Raw genomic sequence first — 20,416 nt, 5'->3', positions numbered from 1 at the left:
GAGCGGGGGCTACTCTTCCTTGCGGTGCGTGGGCTTCTTATTGTGGTGGCTTCTCTTGCTGCGGAGCACGGACTCTAGGGCCACGGACTTCTGTAGTTGTGGCTCGCGGCCTCTAGAGAGCAGGCTCAGTAGTTGTGGTGCATGGGCTTAGTTGCTCCACGGCATGTGGAATCTTCCCAGACCAGGGCTTGAAGCCGTGTCCCCTGCATTGGCAGGTGGATTCTTAACCACTGCACCACCAGGGAAGTCCCCAGGACTATATTTTAATCATGTTGTTTGTTTTCTTATTGTTGAGTTTTAAGAGTTTTTTTGTATACGTTGGATAACAGTCCTTTGTCGGATATGTACTTTGCAAATATTTTCTTCCAGTCTGTGTCTTGTCTTTTCATTCTCTTGGCAGTGTCTTTTACATGGAAGAAATTTTAAAATTTTAATTATGTCCAGCTTTTCAATTTTTTCTCTCATGGATTGTGCCTTTGGTGTCATATCTAAAGTCATTTAGAAACGTAAGACCATCTAGATTTTCTCCTGTTATCTTCTTGGAGTTTTATACTTTTGCATTTTACATTGAGGTCAGTGATCCATTTTGAGATAATTTTTGTGACGGGTGTAAGGTTTGTGCCTTTTTCTTTCTTTCTTTCTTTTTTTTTGTTTTTTGCACGTGGATGTCTAGTTCTATTTATTGTTTTGTGGTTTTTTTGTGGTTTTTTTGCGGTATGCGGGCCTCTCACTGTTGTGGCCTCTCCCTTTGTGGAGCACAGTCTCCGGACGCGCAGGCTCTGCGGCCATGGCTCACGGGCCCAGCCGCTCCGCGGCATGTGGGATCTTCCCGGACCGGGGCACGAATCCGTGTCCCCTGCATCGGCAGGCGGACTCTCAACCACTGCGCCACCAGGGAAGCCCAGTTCTATTTATTGAAGAGACTAGCTTCTATCCGTTGTATTGCCTTTGCCCTTTTGTCAAAGATGAATTGACTACATTTATGTGGGTCTGTTTATGGGCTCTCTCGTCTGTTCCACTGATCTATTTGTCTATTCCTTCATCAATACCACACTGTCTTGTTTACTGTAAAGCTACAGTAAGTTGGGTAGTGTCAGTCCTCCAACTTTGTTTTTCTCCTTTAATAGTATGTTGGCTATTCTGATCTTTTCCTCTCCATAAAAACGTTAGAATCAGTTTGTTGATACGCATTAAATAACTTGTTATTTATTTATTTATTTATTTTAAATTATTTATTTATTTGGCTGCATCGGGTCTTAGTTGCAGCATGCAGGATCTTCATTGCTATGCGTGGGCTCTTGCTTGCAGCGCACCGGCTTCTCTCTATTTGTGGCACGCGGGCTTAGTTGCCCTGTGGCATGTGGTATCTCAGTTCCCTGACCAAGGATTGGACTTGCCTGCCCTGCATTGGAAGGTGGATTCTTAACCACTGGACCACCAGGGAAGTCCCTAACTTGTTATTTAGTTGGAGAAATTTCTGTTGGAGAAATGTCTATTCAAGTCCTTTGCCCATTTTTGAATTGGGTTGTTTAGTTTTTGTTGTTGTTGAGATTTAGGAGTTCTCTATATAGTCTGAATATTAATCCCTTATCAGATATATGATTTGCAAATGTTTTCTCCCATCCTGTGGGTTGCCTGTTTACTCTGTTGATATTGGCTTTTGGTGCACAAAATGTTTAATTTTTGTAAAGTCCAATTTGTCTTTTTTTTCTTTTGTTGCCTGTGACTTTGGATATATCCAAGAAGTCACTGCCAAGTGCCATGTTATGAAAATTTTGCCCTATATTTTCTTCTAAGAGTTTTATAGTTTTAGATCTTACACTTGTCTTTGATTCGTTTTGTGTTAATTTTTAAAAATTGAAATGTTGTTGACGTACGATATTACGTTATCATTATGTAATGCCCCTCTTTATCCCTGCTTTGTCTAAAATTAATATAGCTACTACTACTTTCTTTTGATTAGTGTTAACATGGAATATCTTTCTCCATCCGCTTACTTTTAATCTATGTCTTCATATTTAATGTGGGTTTGTTGTAGAGAACATACAGTTGGGTCTTTTGTGAGCCACTTTGACAATGTCTGTCTTTTGATTGGTTCCTTTAGACCATATTTGGTACTGTTTTCTATTTATTGCCCTTCTTTTTTATTCCTATTTTTATATTCCACTCTTTTTCTGCCTTTCATGGTTTTATTTTTTCAAATTAATTAATTAATTTATTTATTTATGTTTGTCTATGTTGGGTCTCTGTTGCTGCACTTGGGCTTTCTCTATTTGCGGCAAGTGGGGGCTACTCTTCATTGTGGCGCGCGGGCTTCTCATTGCGGTGGCTTCTCTTGTTGTGGAGCACGGGCTCTAGGCGTGCAGGCTTCAGTAGTTGTGGCACTTGGGCTCAGTAGTTGTGGCTCGCGGGCTCTAGAGCGCAGGCTCAGTAGTTGTGGTGCACGGGCTTCGTTGCTCGACGGCATGTGGGATCTTCCCGGACCAGGGCTCAAACCCATGTTCCCTGCAGTGGCCAGTGGATTCTTAACCACTGTGCCACCAGTGAAGTCCCTCATGGTTTTTTGTTTTTTTTTTTTAACATCTTCGTTGGAGTATAACTGTTTTACAATGGTGTGTTAGTTTCTGCTTTACAACAAAGTGAATCAGTTATACATATACACATGTTCCCAGCCCTCATGGTTTGAACTGAGCATTTTATATGATTCCACTTTCTCTCCTTTCTTAGCATATCAGTTATACTTCTTTTTTTAGTTTTTTTAGTGGTTGCCCTAGAGTTTGTAATATACATTTACAACTAATCCAGGTCCACTTTCAAATAACAGTATACTACCTCGTGGGTAATGAGTTTCTTAAATATAAGGTAATGAGTTTCTTAAGATAATCATAACTCTTCCCTCCTGTCCATTTGCTGTCATTCATGTCACTTATATATAAATATATATTATATATGTATACATTGTTGCTATTATTAATTTGAACAAACTGTTATCTATTAGATCAATTAAAAATAAGAAAACCGGGGGACTTCCTGGTGGTCCAGTGGTAAATAATCCGCCTTCCAATGCAGGGGATGTGGGTTTGATCCCTGGTCAGGGAACTAAGATCCCACATGCCACAGGGCAACTAAGCCCGCGCGCCACAACTACTGAGCCCACGTGCCTCAACTAGAGAGCCCACATGCCACAAACTACAGAGCCCACGTGCTCTGGAGCCCGTGTGCCACAACTAGAGAGAGAAAACCCGCACTCCACAACTAGAGAGAAGCCCACGCGCCGCAACAATTATCCCGAGTGCCACAACTAACACCCAACACAGCCAAATATAATAAATAAATAGAATAGAATAGAATAGCATTTTTTAAAAAAGAATAAGGAAACTGAAAGTTTTAATTTTACCTTCACTTATTCTTTCTTCGATATTCTTTCTTTCTTTATGTAGATCCAAGTTTCTGACCTATATTATTTTCCTTTTCTCTGAAGAACTTCTTTTAACATTTTTTAAAAGAAATGGCAGGTCTACTGGCAAAAAGTTCTCTGTTTTTGTCTGAGGAAGTCTTTATTTCTCTTACACCATTGAAGGATAATTTTACAGAGTACAGAATTCTAGGTTGGTTTTTTTTTTTTTCTCTCAGCACTTTAAATATTTCACTCTACTTTCTTCTATTGCTTGTTGCATGGTTCCTGAGAAGTCAGATATAATTCTTATCTTTGTTTCTCTGTAGGTAAGGTATTTTTTTCCTTTCTGGCTTAGGATCTCTAGTATTTTTCTTTATCTTTAATTTTATGTAGTATGAAAATGATATGCCTGTGTATAGTTTTATTTTATTTATTTATTTTTTTGGATTTATCCTGCTTGATGTTCTCTGAAATTCCTGGATCTGTGGTTTGGTATCTGACATTCATTTGGGAAAAGCCATTATTGTTTCAAATATTTCTTCTGTTCCTTTCTCTTTCTCCTTTTCCTGTTATTCCCATTATGTGTATGTTATACCTTTTATGGTTGTCCAACGGTCCTTGAATAGTTTGTTTTGTTATTTTCCATCTTTGTTCTTTTTGCTTTTTCAGTTTTGGAGGTTTCCCTTGATGTCTCCTGAACCCCAGAGATTCTTTCCTCATCTGTGTCATGTCTACTAATAAGCCTGTTCATTTACATTACAGTGTTTTTGAGCTCTAGCATTTCTTTTGGTTCTTTCTTAGGATTTCCTTCTCTCTGATTATTGCCCATCTGTTCTTGCATGCTGTCTACTTTACCCTTTAGAGCCCTTTTGGACATCATATTAGCATATTAATCATAGTTGATTCAAATTCCTGGTCTGATCTTTCCAACATCCCTGCCAAGGTTGGTTCTGATGCTTGCTCTGTCTCTTCAAACTGTAGTGGGGGTTTTTTGTTTGTTTTGTTTTTGTTTTTTCCTTTTAGCATGTCTTGTCATTTTTTTCTTGATAGCCAGGCATAATGTACTAGGTAAAAGGAACTGCTGTAAATCAGCCTTTAGTAATGTGGTGATAAAGTGTGGGAGGGGGGGAAGCATTCCATAGTCCCATGATTAGGTCTCACTCTTTTAGTGAGCCTGTGCCTCTGGACTGTGAACTTCACACGTGTTTCTTCGATTTTTACCCCTCTAGGGTGGGACAGGATGGCTAGAATTGTCTGGAGTTGGGTACTTCCCTTCCTCAGGGTCAATTAGGTTCTGATAAAACCCCAGCAGGTTAGGCTCTGGTTCAACATTTTCTCCTGAAGGCAGACCTTGTTAAGAACAGAATATTTGGCATGTTTCAGAATGGTTCCTTTTCCCCTCCCCTTGCCAGAGCATGAGGGTTTTTTCTCTGATATTCACTGTGAGAACCAGGTAGAGCCCTTGGAGGTAAATCTCCCATAAGTGGATCCTCCTATGACAGGGTCCCCCTAGAGATTTTAACTCGGAGTGTCCACTCTGAGCTGCAAGCAATTCATCAACTATAATTCAGGTTTCCCTACCCAGCACTGGTGCCCATGGACGTTTCAGCTTGTGGGTTTCTGCTTGGGTAGATCTGATTCTCCGTATTTGCCTGTCTGTCTCTCCAATTTGGGGCGTGGCAGTTTGCTGCCCTCACTTCTGTGACCTCACTGTCACAGGTCCCTGGCCCTCTGTGACCTTCTGTCACTTGTGACCTCACTTCTCTTACACATCAAGAGCTGCTGATTTTTCAGTTTGTTCACCTTTTTATTTGCTGTTAGGACAGACTAGCAACTTCCAAGCTTCTTATGTGCTGCACCCAAAGGACCATTATCTTTTATCCAGATGACTTTAATCTTTCACCAGAGGATGTTCTACATTTACTCTTTGGGCTCCTGCACTAAGAAATTGATCACATCAAGTTAGGGATTGAGCTGGATTGGGGATAAATTCCAGTTTTATGAATACTCTATCTACCTTTGTTTCATCCTCATTTCTCAGGCATGAGCCTTCTGGGCTTTTGAATGAGAGCCTAGACATTCTCTGTCTCAGCCTGTGGGCTGTGGGAGGTTTTATTCTGTCTTTTGGAGGTTTTGAGTTTAACTCTCCCACCGCCCGCCCCACATATCTTCAAAATCTGGCCCCTTTGTTTCAGGCAGGCCCTCTTTCTGTAATTGGACTTTGTCTCCTAAACACCACGCGACTGCAGAAGATTGTGCTCCCTCCGCCTTTTAGGGGCTTCCAGGAGCCTCCAGCTCCTCATGACCACCAAAATCTTTGCTGGTTTCTCTTTCTCCCAGTAATGTTCCTTTGCCTGAGCTAAGCTTTTGTGTGCAGAATTGGCAAATGCCTCCAGAGAAAAATATTTGACCAGTGATCCTCAGCTTATTCAGGAATGAAGGCTCTTCTCTCTTTGGAATTTTAGTTCATCTCATTCAGTCATAGCTCTCTGCTGACTTTAAAAAGATGATTCGTGCAATTTTTTGTTTTTCTTCTAACTTCTGCAGTGGGAGCATTGGTCTGCTGAAAACCTCTATGTCCTGGTTGGAAACAGAAGTCTTTTGATCTTTTCTTAAATTCTGTATAATTTACTTTCATTATTTCTTCAAATATTTTCTCCTCTCCAACTTTGTTTCTCTTTCTGAAGTCTCAGTATCTGGATATTTTTTACTTCTACTTTAATACTCTGTAACATATTATTTCTTTTATATTTTCTAAATTTTTTTGAATCTTCCTTCTGGGAAAGTTATTCAATTTGGTCTTCCAGTTCACTAATATTTTCTTCAGCTGTATTCATTTTATTTATCCCATCTACCTGGACTGATCAGCACTTCTGGTTTTGAAGGGCTACTCAGAATTTATCAGACTGTTATATTCATTCATTCACGTATTCATCAAATATTCATTGAATGCCTACCTTATGCCAGGCTGGGTTCTAGGCATGGGAAATTCAATCACCAACTATACAAAGGAGGTTTACTAATTTAAACCTCTAGCTCAGATTCACACATGCAACAGCCTACTTGACATCAGAGGCATCTCAAACTCAACATGTCCGAAACTGAACCAGGGATCTTCCCCTAATCAGTATTCCCTTGTTGGCAAGTGGCAGAACTCCAAGTCAAACTGGTTTAAGCCGTAAAGCAAAATTATTGGCTTAGTTAACTGAAAAGTCCAGGGGTAGGATGACCTCACGCCTGGCTGATTGATATTAGAGGGTCAGTGATATTGACAAGACACAGTATCTGTTTTTCCATCTCTTGCTTCTGCTTTTTTCTCTGCCGGCTTACCTTGTGGGATCTTGGCTCCCCCCGCCAGGGATTAAACCCAGGCCCTCGGCAGTGAAAGGGCGGAGTCCTAACCATGGGACTGCCAGGAAAGTCCCTCTGCTGCCTTAATTTCTAGGCTTACCCTCCTCACATTAGGGTGAGATGGTCACCAGCACCCACAGGCTTACATGCTTCCAGCTCAGTGACTCCAGCAGACAGACAAGAGATTCTGTTTTCCCAATGATTCCATCATCAGCTCCAGGCTCGAGTCTTGCTGACTTTGCTTGGGTTTTGTGCCTTGCTATGAACCAATCATTGTAATTTGGAGAAGGAATCTTTGGATGAGCCAGATCTAGGTCTTAGGCTGACTCCTGCAGCTGAAGTTATGTTCTGCTAGCTTTGCAACCCAGTGAAATAAAAAAGCCTCTTTCCTGAGCTCTCCATCCAATGTTTGAAGGGGGTTCTCATCTGCCTGGCTTAGGACTCATGGCCTTTTCCAAACCAATGTCTGTGTCCTATTGGTAGGCCTGGATCTGGAGTTGCCAGATTTAATGAATACAAATATGAGACATTCAGTTACATTTGAATTTCAGATAAATAATGAATAAAATGTGAAGATCCATATGTCCCAAGTAGGCATCCTGTACTTTATCTGGCAACGTGACCTGGGTCATACACCAGTCCCGCAATGTGGGGGATGAGATCAGCCACACCCAAACCACTTGGCTTTACGTGTGAGAAGCACACTTCCAAAAGGAAAAATGGAGGTGCTGTTTCCAGAAAGAAGCATGGATGTGGACTGCACAGATGATAGTTGACCTGGATACTCTCCGTGCACACCCAGTTCATTGCAACCCATTAGCCCTTCCCCATCTCCTTTCTCCCTGCTGAGAGATCCCCGTTTGGTACAGGAAGTAGATAGCACTTCCTTGATTTGAGGAATATAGGCTCTGCCCTCAGCCCCGGGGGATAAATTATGATTACCCTAAACTACCAATGATCATCCTTTTCTTCTTTGCCAAATGACTGGTGTTAAAGAGAAAATTATTCACGACAGTTGTTGATGATGATCAGGTAGACTTTATTCAGTGGGGGCTACTACGATGAGGGTTTGTATTAGGGGAGGGAGATCTGGATCAACTTTGAACACAATAAGGAAAAGTGGGGAATTAGAGCCAAGGAGCAGGGTGGGGGTCAGTGGATGGAAAATTACTAAATGGAAACCTCAGGGGTGAGGGCGGGATTGTGACTAAACCGACCTAACAGAGTCTTGCTAAAACTGAACGATGCAGAGATGAATACAGAAACCCAAAAGTCAGGGCAAAGTTGAGAATAGAGTTCAAAGGAGCCTGACTGGAGTTTGTCAAGGAAGAATCTTTGTCACTGATACAAATCTTCCTAGCTTCCTTTGTGTCCAGGTATGGTCATGCAGCCAGTTCTGGCCCATGAGAGGCGAGGGGAAATTTGCTGGGGAGTTTCTGGAGAGGATTTTGCTTCCCAGATAAAAAGACAGAGCCCCGGAAGGGAAGGACCTTGTGCCCCTGCACCCTACTTTTTACTTGGAATGCTGGTGTGAGCACATGATATATGGAGCTATGTCTGTCATGAGACAACAAACATAGGAGTAAAAAGCCAGCATGCAAAAAAGGACAGGGCTGAAGAGTGGAAAGAGTCTGAGAAAACTCTGGAAACTCCAACCTCCGGGCTTCATCTGTAAACAATAAACAGCCTTATAGTTTAGCCTCTGCCTTCTGGTACTTGCAGCCACATGCTCCCCAGCTCATCTGCTCCCTCCCCTGAGCCTGCTTTTCTCCCAGTGTCCCACAGCTCAATAAATAACACCATCACCTTTCCTTTCATGCAAATCAAAACTTCAACGTCATCACTGGAGCCTCCCTCTCCTCCCCCTGTCCCTCCCCCATTTCTGTTGAACTTCCTCAGTGACTCTGGAATCTGCCTGCATTCTACATTTCCACGTCTACTGTCGTATTCCTAGCAGCTCCTCTTTTCTCTCCTGGTCCAGTTCAAAGGCTTTCTATCCATCTCCTGCCTCTACTCTTTGTCCCCCTGCAATATCTGTCCCCCTGTTATCTTTTCAAAATATAAATCTGATAATGTCAACCTCCCCCACAATGTTTAAACACCCTTCGGTTACCTCCTCTTACTCTTAGAAAAAAGACCAAAATCCTTAACAAAGCCTTTAAAACCCTGCATGCTTGGCCCTGCCTCAAGCCATATCTCATCCATGCCACTTTCCTCTTTATAGGAGTCTGTTTCCTTCCACCACAGGACCTTTGCACATGCTGGAATGCCTAGAATGATCGTCCCCACCTCCACTCCCCTGACGCACTCCTGCCCTGCCTTCACATCTTTCCTTTACCCTGGCTTTCTCAGGTGAGCCTTTTCCTGTCCACAGAGGCCCTCTCCATTGCTCTCAAGACCTAGGAGATGTCCACAGGTATCTCTTCCCTGCCTCCCCTGGAATCCTGCCAGGATTACCTTCTACTGCTGAGATCCTTCCCCTCTGGAACAATCCAGCTGCTTTGCTTCTGTGAACCCAGGCTTTCAAATCAATGACCTGCTAATTCTTCCACAGCAGTGAGAACAGAAGACAAATTAACATTTCAGTACATTATTTTGACATACAAATAAGAAGGTAATTACGTTCTTGTTTTCCTGACTGGGTTTTGCAGCAGACCACCATAGGTCCTTGAAATGCCTACAGGAAACCTAAAGTATGAGGACAATAGAACCAGGAGCAGGGGGAGAAATGCATTCCAGGTGCTGTATGTGTACAGCCTCCTCCTTGAGGCATCCTGGAGTGCTCGTAGTTAGAGATGAGGATCAGGGGTAAGCTGGGCTGTGAAGGAATGGATTCTGATTCTGAGGGCAATGAGAAGCCAGAGGGCTTTAAGCAAGGGAGGTACTGCACCAGATTTGCTTTAGAAAGATCATTCTAGTGCTGTGTGGAGAATGGACTGTAGGGGACAAGACTGGGGCAGAGAGATAGAGAAGGAGGCTGATGCAGTGGTGCAGGAGAGATGATGGTGTGAAATTAATTAAGCAAGGAGGCCATTAGCCTGAGGGGGCTCCAATGCTACATCACCTATGGAAGCAAACCAAAATCTAAGCCTGTGAGTATCTCAAGGTTATGAAAGCAAAACCTAAAGACAAACAACCACAAAGAGCCAACTAGGATTTAAGCTATAGCCAATCAATACTTTCCTTACTTTGCTTCCAGTTTTTCCATATAAAAGTTTTCTTCAGCTCCCATCAATAGAGCACTTCTAACCACTTCCAGTTTGGCACTGCCTTATTTGAATTGATTTTTGCTCAAATAAATTCCCTAAAAATTTAGTATGCCTCAGTTTATCTTTTAACTGTTCTGGTGTTAGAAGTGGGATCCAAAAGAGATGCCAAATGGCCCACAGGAGCAACAAGCAGCCAGGCAGAGGTACCCGCTGAGCCCATTGAGCTCACTGCTTTCTTGCTACATCTGAAAGTTGGGTAAGTTCCTTTCATGTCTGAGGTCTGCAGGTTTTGTGTTTGAAAGAGCTCCCTGAATTTATCCGAGCATTTCTTTCTCTGGACTGGGTCTGGGGGGCCAGCTGATGTAAAAGAAACTGGACTGGGTCCAGGGTCAGATTAGGTCTGACTTAAACTGGACTGGGTCTGTTAGGGGAAATACTGACTGAAACTGCCTGCGCTGGCCATGCAACATAGTAACCACTTGAATGAGTTATTTTAAACAGGAAGTCCTGGTAAGGAACACAGAACTAACAAGCTACCACCAACTGGAAGGATTCAGGAAAGGTCAAAAGGAGAGAGGAGATGCCAGTCCATTTCTCCTTCCAACCTCCCAGAATCCTTCTCACTGGAATCCATCTTGGCTGAGTGATGCATGCAACCACCAGGAAGGACCCTGAGTCAGAATGATTGGCCAGAGACAGCCCAGAAACTAACCCCATTCCCATAAAACCCGAGATTGCAAGCCACGTGGCAAAGCAGTCCTCCTGGGTTCCCTGACCCTCCTGCTCTCCACCCGGGTGCCCCTTCCCAATAAAGTCTCCTGCTTTGTCGGCACGTGTATCTCCTTGGACAATTCATTTCTGAGTGTTAGACAAGAGCCCACTCTCGGGCCCTGGAAGGGGTCTGCCTTCCTGCAACAGGTCCAGTGTGAGGCCTCAGGTAATAAGGGGGAAAAAAAGAGAAAAATTGGTTCCCTGAGTCCAAAAAATCTGGGACTCCTCTGTCTGGGACCCTGGATAACTATATGTGTAAAATTATGGGCCCAGAATCTGTGTTTTTCTGAACTAGTGGGTTAACCTTACCAAAGATAACCTTAAATTGCAGTGGTCACAGTAGGGAACTTTTAACCTAGACAAGCATATCTTTACAAGGTGCTCTAGAGAAAAAAAGGGTCCCAAATCTCCCCAAAACTATGGGGTGCATTTTTTTTTTACTGGTATGCTGAAGCATCTTAGAAACTCAATGAATTGAAAATTGCTTCTTTAAAAGATTCTTTACAAAACACAAACGAAAAGTTTAAGCAACAAATTGACAGTGAATCTAAAAAAATCTAAACAGTGCACACTAACTTGACTCCAACTGCTCCTTCCCTTAAACCTCCCCTCCCTAAATTTTCTGAACCTACCAATCCCTTTACACCTTTTATTTTATTTAAAAAATTTATTTATTTATTGGTTGTGCTGGGTCTTTGTTGCGGCAGGCGGGCTCCTTAGTTGCAGCAGGTGGGCTCCTTAGTTGCGGCTCATGGGCTCCTTAGTTGAGGCATGTGAACTCTTAGTTGTGGCATGCACGTGGGATCTAGTTCCCTGACCAGGGATCAAACCCAGGCCCCCTGCCTTGGGAGCATGGAGTCTTCACCGCCGCTCTACCAGGGAAGTCCCGCTCAGTTGCCTTTTAAAGTGAGGCCCTCTGCTGAGCCTTGAGTACTAAATGTAACCATCTTTTCTCATGGTCAAAGGCTGAATTAGGGCCATCATAAAAGGTTCTCCAAATCCTCAAGAGAATCCTCAAAATTTTTATGAGGAATTTAGAATTCTAATTGCAGCCTATGATATGGTCTCCCAGATCACTGCCAGTTTATTCATATGACATTAGGACCTAGCAATGCCCAAAAATAAATGACTGAAGCCCGGTGGGAAGACCCCAAGAGTGATATTAAAGACCCACATGCAAACTGCTCTGCCAGGGATGGCCCAAAAGGCTCTAGAAAAATAGCCCAAGACCTACGTGAAAAAAAATTTTGTTAATTAATTAATTAATTTAACTAGCTAAATTAACAGAATCAACTGGACTGCCCTGGCCTAAAGTTCTACTATTCGTTTTAATGGTGATTAGATCAACACCTATGGGAAAGAATAAAGTAATACTTTATGAAATAGTGACAGGAAAACCTGTGCCCTTGGTGATAGAACCACATCTGTCTCCTGTACTCAAATTCTGATATGATTCAATAGTGTAAAGCTTTAACGTATTATGCCAAAGTGTATTTCCACCAGGTAAAAGAAGCTTTCCATGACCCTCCTACAGATTGTCGAGCCTTCTACAACTTAGAACCTGGAGAGTGGGTCTTCCCCTCAGGAAACGACACCTGAGAAAGACTGCCCTTGAACCTCGTTAGAAGGGACCATTCAGGTTCTCCTCACTATCCAGATGGCAGCCAAACTTCAGAGACTTGAACCTTGGGTCCACATCTCCCAGTTGTAATGGGCTCCTCCAAACTCTTGGAACTGCTTACAGCCAGAAATCTAAAGTTAAAACTGGGAGATTCCTCCCCAGAAACAAATGACATCTTGAGGGGGACAGCTCTCTCAAGATCACAGATCAAGATCTTTATCTCCAATATGAAATCTTTATCCCTTTCACCTACTTGCTTTCTGCTTTTCCTCTCCATTAATGCATGGAAAGATAACACTATAATTAGGATTTCACAAACAATAGCTACTACAGGAAACTTAACTAACTGCTGGATTTGTCATGCTAAACCAAACATGAAGGGAGAGACCCTTTAGTTTACCCTGTAAGTAATTTCACTGAAATCCCAAATGCCACTGTGTGCCTAAACTGTTCAGCAGCTCCCTTTTATAAAGGTAAAAATACTAAATCTACATATCCCCATTCCTTGCTTCAATTTAGTCCAACCCTGGGATGGGAAAATGTGATTCACTCAATATATGTATAAAAAACACTGCAGGGCTTCCCTGGTGGCGCAGTTGTTGGGAGTCTGCCTGCCGATGCAGGGGACGCGGGTTCGTGCCCCAGTCCGGGGGGATCCCACGTGCCGCGGAGCGGCTGGGCCCGTGAGCCATGGCCGCTGAGCCTGTGCGTCTGGAGCCTGTGCTCCGCAGGGGGAGAGGCCACAGCAGTGAGAGGCCCGCATACCACAAAAAAAAAAAACACTGCAGAGCAGCCAATGTAAATCAGACCATTTATAGGCTTGCTGACAGGCCCATATATTTAGGTGGTCTTTCAGTATGTTGGGTAACCATAGCTGAGTCTACTGCTAAGGCCTTGGCTGCACAACAAAAGTACCTAGGCTCTCTAGCTAAGGTGGTTTTAGATAGTAAAATTGCTTTAGATTATTTGTTGCCTGAACAAGGGGTCTGTGCCGTAGTTAACACCTCCCGCTGTACCTGAATTAACGCTTCCGGTGTTGTAAAAACTCAAACACAAGACATTAACAAACAAGATACTTGGCTAAAACAGATTGGTGCCACATCAGGTACATTCTTTGATGTACTCGATACCAACTGGCTTGGTGTATGGGGGCCCTGGCTAAGGAGTATACTTCAGTCTTTTGGTATTATCCCCCAGCAGTCATATCGCAGTCTCCCTGGTGGGCTGCGTTGCCTCCAAGATCTCAAATGCACGCCTGCAGCCATCAGCAGCAAATCAGATGGTCTCACGGTGCTTGGAGAAACAGAAACAAGATGTAAAATGGGATAAACAGCAAAAGCAATTCTTCTATGGATCTGACATCATAACCTGATACGAGCAATTTAACTCTCATAGTGATTGAGAATGGGGCTAATACTAAACTTTTGTTCATCCTCCGGATGACTAAAAAGGAGAATTGTTAATTTAAACAGAGACCATTAGACTGAGGTGGCTCTAGGGCCTCCGGCACCTACGTAAGCAAACCAAGATGTTAACCTGTAAATACCTCGAGGTTATGAAAGCAAAACCTAACAACCAGTCATTAACAGCCAAATAGCGTTGAAGCTATAGTCAATCAGTAATTTCCTTACTTTGCTTGCACCTTTTCTCTATAAAAGTTTTTCCTCAGCTCCCATCTGTGGAGTGCTTCTAATTGCTTCCCATTTGATAATGACCAATTTGGATGGATTTTTTTCTCAAATAAATTCCTAAAATTTTTCATGTGCCTCAGTATCTTTTTTAAAAAATTTTAATTCATTTATTTATTTATTTTTGGCTGCCTTGGGTCTTCGTTGCCGCGCGCGGGCTTTCTCTAGTCGCGGCGAGCGGGGGTTACTCTTCGTTGCGGTGCGTGGGCTTCTCATTGCGGTGGCTTCTCTTGTTGTGGAGCACGGGCTCTAGGTGTGTGGCTTCAGTAGTTGTGGCACGCGGGCTCAGTAGTTGTGATTCGTGGGCTCTAGAGCGCAGGCTCAGTAGTTGTGGTGCACGGGCTTAGTTGCTCCGCAGCGTGTGGGTTCTTCCCGGACCAGGGCTCGAACCCGTGTCCCCTGCATTGCCAGGCGGATTCTTAACCGCTGCGCCACCAGGGAAGTCCGCCTCGGTACCTTTTAACAGCAGGCTCTGAAAGTTCGGTCAGCAGGGGAGAGACACTTAGGAGTTAGAATCTAAAGGCATTTGTGTGATTGGACATGGAATGTTGGGGACCATTCACATTCCCCAACATTATAAAACCGATAGGACCCCCCCAAAGGATGTAAATGTCCCAATAGTTCAGGCGGCAGCTTCTATGTATCCCTGCACTGCTGCCAGCTTTGCACACTGGGCGAGTCCTTGATTATAGAGAACATGACATTTCAGGGCTGCTGTTTCATAGAACTTCCTGAAGGCCACATACGAGAAGTCGTAATTGTGTATATATTGCATGAATAAGTGGGGAGATAATCAGAAAAGTGCTTGTCTTTCCCTAAGAATTGGGCAAATATAACCTAATGAAATACAATGATTGTTTTTAGTGAACAGTTAAGGGGAAGAAAGAAGAGAAACAGGAAGGAGGAGACATGCCAAGGGGCAGTGGGCACTGAGTGGCCAAGGGGGCAGAGGTGCCCACCCACCTGAAAGCCTCAGCAGCCTCCAAGCTGCTCCATCTCCCCGCAACTCTTCCTCTTTTTCTCATGATAGTATTTTATTGAATAACTTAAATCCTTCTGCATCTTACTTTTATCACTTTAATACACATAGCTCTACCTCATTCTTTTTTACTGCCATATAGTATTTATAGCATGAACATTCTCTGGCTTATTCAGCTCTTTCCCTACTGAAGGACAGTTAGGTAGTTCCTGGGTTGTCATTACCTGACATGCAAGGAACACCCTTTATCCATATCTTCTTGTACATGTACGTTTCTCCAGTGTAGAATCGCTGGATCAGAGGGTATGTGTATTTTGCAAATAAACTTTTTAAAATTTTGGAATAAATTTAGATTTATAGAAAAGTTGCAGAGTACTGAGAGTTCCCGTATATCCCTCACCCAGTCTCCTCTAATGTTATCATCTTATATTATCACGGTACGTTTGTTAAGACTAAGAAACCAACTTTTGCATATTACTGTGAACTAAACTCTAGACTTTATTTGGATTTCATTAGTTGTATTAGTCTGCTCAGGCTGCTATAATAGAATATCACAGACTGGGTGACTTAAACAACATAAATTTATTTTCTCACAGTTCTGAAGGCTGGAAGTTCAAGATCAAGGTGCCAACAGGGTTGTCTTATGAGGCCTCTCTCTTTGGCTTGCAGATGGTCACCTTCTCCCTGTGTCCTCACATGGCTTTTCTTCTGTGCATACCTGCATGGGGAGAGAGAGAGAGCTCTTTGGTATCTCTTCCTCTTAGAAGGACACTAGTGTTATGGAATTAGGACCCCATCCTTATGACCTCATTTAACCTTAATTACCACTCTAAAGGCCGTCTCCAAATACAGTCACATTGGGGGTTAAGCCTTCAACATATGAATTTAGGAGGGGACACAATTCAGTCCATAACACTAGCTTTTCCACTAATGTTCTTTATCTGTTCCAGGATCCAATCCAGGATTCCACATTGCCTTTAGGAGTCTGTGCATTTTTAGATTTCAATAGATTTGGTTAAATTGCTTTCTGAAGTGGCCCTAGTGTGGCTTTCCTGGTGGCGCAGTGGTTAAGAATCCGCCTGCCAATGCAGGTGACGCGGGTTCGAGCCCTGGTCCGGGAAGATCCCACATGCCGCAGAGAAACTAAGCCCGTGTGCCACAGCTACTGAGCCTGCCCTCTAGAGCCTGTGAGCCACAACTACTGAGCCCGCGTGCCACAACTGAAGGCCGCACGCCTAGAGACTGTGCTCTGCAACAGAGTAGCTCCTGCTTGCCACAACTAGAGAAGTCCCGCGCCCGCGCGCAGCAGCGAAGACCCAGTGCAGCCAAAAATAAATAAATTAATTAAAAAAACAAAAACAAATTGGCCCTAGTAGTTGACACATTCCCAGCTGTGTGTCCCCCCTTTCCTCATACCTTCCCCATTCCTGATAGTATCAAGCTTTAAAATCTTTGCCAATCAGTTGGGTGACTAACGATATCGTGCTGTTTAATCAGCAGTTTCCTGAATACAAGTAAAGTTGAGCTACGCTTTGCTGGCCACCTGTTGTTCCTGGACTGTGAACTGCCTACTGCCTATTTTTAGCCTTTGACCTTTTTTTTTTTTTTTTTTTTTAAGTGTATGATGAGTTTTTCTTATTGAATTATAAGACCCTGTAACTTTGTGAGGGGAAGGGCTATGTCTTATAGTCACTGCTGGCACATAGTAGATGCTTTTTGTTGCAAGAATCAGAGATTAATTTAAGGAAATGAGAAAGGGGATGTATCCCAGGGGACCCAAGTATGCGTGTAATGAGGCCTCTTCAGGGTTTGGAAGCAGGAAGGGCAGGCAGCATCTTTTCCCCTTTCCACAGTCTGGGTCTCCTCACTATGTTCCGCATAGTGGGAGAGGCCTGGTCCTGATCGATGCAGCTTCAGCCACCCACCCTCAGACAACATCTAGCTGTCTGTGAAATCCCGAGAAGTGTCAGGAGAGAGGATCTGATTGGCTTTGCATGGGTCAGGGTGACACTTCCACCGGACAGTCACCTCTAGGCTCTTAAGCTGGAATGTATGGAGGAAAGATGGCTGCTGGGGGCTCCCACTCTGGGTGGGGAGGGGTGAGCTGGGCAGAGAGCCAGAGGACAGCCAGCTCCTGCAGGACTGTGATGGACAGAATAGGAGAGATGACCCCCCAAATGTGCCTTGCCCCTGTATTACTAGTGTCTTGTTAGTAGCTGGAATGACAATATATTCTCAACATGAGTGACTAGACATCGTTTCTGCCATTCAGCATCCCTTCTTTTGTTAACTTCATATGGTTTTTCCTTATAGCATCCACCCTTCTCAGTCCACATGCTGACTCCTCCCGGAAAGGGCATCTGACCCCAGGTACAGGGAGGTGGCACATCCCATGTGTTTGGCCACAGTGATGGGTTGAGGGATAAACATGTGATTAAGCATGTGATCCAATTCAGGCCAATGAGAGTTAGACCTGGGATTTTGTTCACATTGCTGGAGAAAGGAAGATCTTTCTTTTCTGAGGGCCTTGAAGTGGCGAAGTAACAGGTCTGGAACTGCTAGGGGCCATCATTTGAAAGACCTGTCCGAAAGGGAACCAGGGAAGCAGGGTAAAAACAGAGAGAGGGACTTCCCTGGTGGTCCAGTGGTTAAGACTCTGTGCTGCCAATGCAGGGGGCCTGGGTTCAATCCCTGGTCAGGGAACTAGAACCCGCATGCCGCAACGAAGATCCCGCATGCTGCAACTAAGACCCGGTGCAGCCAAATAAATAAATAAATGTTTTTTAAAAAATAAAAAGATAAAAACAAAGAGAGGGAGGGAGAGAGAGAGAGAGACATTAGATCATGGTGACACTAACTGAGCCTTGGGTCAAGTCACGTCTGAAGACGGCTCTTCTGTAGTTTTCAGTCCCATGAACAAATACACCCTCTCCCCACCTTAAAAAAAATACTGAACCAATTTGTGTTTTCCATCATTTACCAATAAAAGTGTGCTGACTCATACTGAGACAGGATTAATGAAACATTAAGTAACCACTGGAATGTTCTGTGTTAGATGACAGGTTATAGAAAAGGGACAAAGAAATCCCACATGTCTGATGTTGTTTGTTTTTTATAAAGCAAGCGTTTTATAAAGCAAATATTTATTTATTTTTGGCTGCGTCGGGTCTTAGTTGCGGCACATGGGACCTTTCACCGTGGTGCGGGGGCTCTTCGTTGTAACGCGCAGGCTTCTCTCTAGTCGTGGCGCGTGGGCTCAGTAGTTGTGGCGGGCTTAGTTGCCCCGCGGCATGTGGGATCTTAGTTCCCCGACCAGGGATCGAACCTGCATCCCCTGTATCGGAAGGCGGATTCTTAGCCACTGGACCACCAGGGAAGTTTCCCACATGTCTGGTTTTGACACATTTAAAGAGGGACAGGGATGAAGGCCTTGCTGGTCAGTTACTTCTATTTTTAAAAAAAATTTATTTATTTAGTTTTGGGCTGCGTTCGGTTTTCGTTGCTGCGCGTGGACTTTCTCCAGTTGCGGCGAACAGGGGCTACTCTTTGTGGCAGTGTGTGGGCTTCTCATTGTGGTGGCTTCTCTTTGTTGCGGGGCACAGGCTCTAGGCACGCGGGCTGCAGTAGTTGTGGCTCGCGGGCTCTAGAGCTCAGGCTCAGTAGTTGTGGCGCACGGGCTTAGTTGCTCTGTGGCATGTGGGATCTTCCCCGACCAGGGCTTGAACCCGTGTCCCCTGCATTGGCAGGTGGATTCTTAACCACTGCGCCACCAGGGAAGTCCCTCAATTACTTCTTGTTCCCTGTTTCTGCTCAGGGCTGGGTCAGGGAGTTGGACCATTATGAGACTTGTCTCTCCTTAGTGGGGTGAAGTAGAGGGAAGACTAAAATCCTCAAATGTTTATGCCAGATCAGGAGGGTAGGACACTGAGACCATCTTGAAGACATCCCCACAATGAGGAGCGGGGGACCCAGCAGCAGGCCAGCGTCCGAGGCTGGTTCTGAGGACCTTTTGATGCATCTATGGTTTTCTGCACTAGTGGGAACTCAAGCCACTCGAGCCATGGTCCTTAGAGTTATTCTTCCTTGGGCACCAACAGGTAAGAACACGAATGTTATCCTGTATTTTCTGAGTGATCATGTCACCCCAATAAATAGTTATACAGCCTGGGCATTAAGAATGTTTCACTGGGGGTGGGGGGAGTGGGAGGTACAAACTATTGGGTGTAAGACAGGCTCAAGGATGTATTGTATAACATAGGGAACATAGCCAATATTTTGTAATAACTATACATGGAAAGTAACCTTTAAAACTGTATAAAAACAAAACATTTTTAAACTTAAAAACAAACAAATAAAAGAATGTTTCATCGGACCAGCTCCTCCAGAATCAGAATCAGAAATCAGAATGTGAGACCTAGGGTTTTCATCTGTGAGGCATCCTCAGTGGTGATATCTGTAACAAACATTCAATAAACAAGAGTTGAATGAAAGAATGAATGAATAAATGAATGTGTTTGAGAATAAACTGTGTAGTGTGGGTAAGTGCAAGAAACTTTGAAAGTTCCAGAATGATAAGTATGAAGTAATTCCACTTAGTTAAAGCTTAAAAACATGTAAGTCATTGATTTATATTGTTTATGAATACGTGGGCAATGAAAGTACTGCAACTTGTATGGGAGGGATAAGCACCAGCTTCGGGAAGGGTGAACCTGGGGAGGGAGGGAGGAGATGGGGCAGGGAGGCTTGCCTTGGAGCTTCACCTGTCTCTGTGATATTTTCTCTCTTAAAAAATTTTAGGTAGCAGATACATCAAAATGTTTAGAGTTGTTAAAGCTGGGAGGTATGAGAATATGTACATAGGTACTTCTATAATTTTTTTTCTGTATGTTTGAAATATTTTATAATTTAAAAAAGTGGGGCTTCCCTGGTGGCGCAGTGGTTGAGAGTCCGCCTGCCGATGCGGGGGACGCGGGTTCGTGCCCCGGTCCGGGAGGATCCCACGTGCCGCGGAGCGGCTGGGCCCGTGGGCCGTGGCCGCTGGGCCTGCGCGTCCATCTGGGAAGATCCCACATGCCGCGGAGCGGATAGGCCCGTGAGCCATGGCCGCTGAGCCTGTGCGTCCGGAGCCTGGGCCCCGCAACGGGAGAGGCCACAACAGTGAGAGGCCCGCGTACCGCAAAAAAAAAAAAAAAAAAAAAAAAAAAAAAAAAAAAAAAGGGGTTTTAAGTGTCAGGGTTTTAGAGACCGGCAGGCTGGAGTTTAAGTCTTCTTTTCACCAATTACTAGCTGTGTTTTGGACAAGTTACTTCCTTTCTCACCTGTGCCTCTCCCTCTTGGGATATGTCACATCCTCTTCACCTGCAATGAACACTCAGACTAAGTTAACATTGGGAAACAGCT

The 20,416-nt window shown here is 44.0% G+C and overlaps 1 non-coding gene across 1 annotated transcript; it reads left to right on the top strand.

The window, feature by feature from the left end:
- Window positions 1-17,646: 17,646 nt before the first annotated feature.
- On the top strand, window positions 17,647-17,719 carry TRNAG-GCC (transfer RNA glycine (anticodon GCC)). Its single transcript has one exon. It is a non-coding gene; the product is annotated as a tRNA-Gly (tRNA).
- Window positions 17,720-20,416: the final 2,697 nt, after the last annotated feature.

The sequence above is a fragment of the Physeter macrocephalus genome, chromosome 16 (genome assembly GCF_002837175.3).
Source record: "Physeter macrocephalus isolate SW-GA chromosome 16, ASM283717v5, whole genome shotgun sequence".
Taxonomy (NCBI): Eukaryota; Metazoa; Chordata; class Mammalia; order Artiodactyla; family Physeteridae; genus Physeter; species Physeter macrocephalus.
This window is presented reverse-complemented; position numbering and strand designations above follow the sequence as displayed.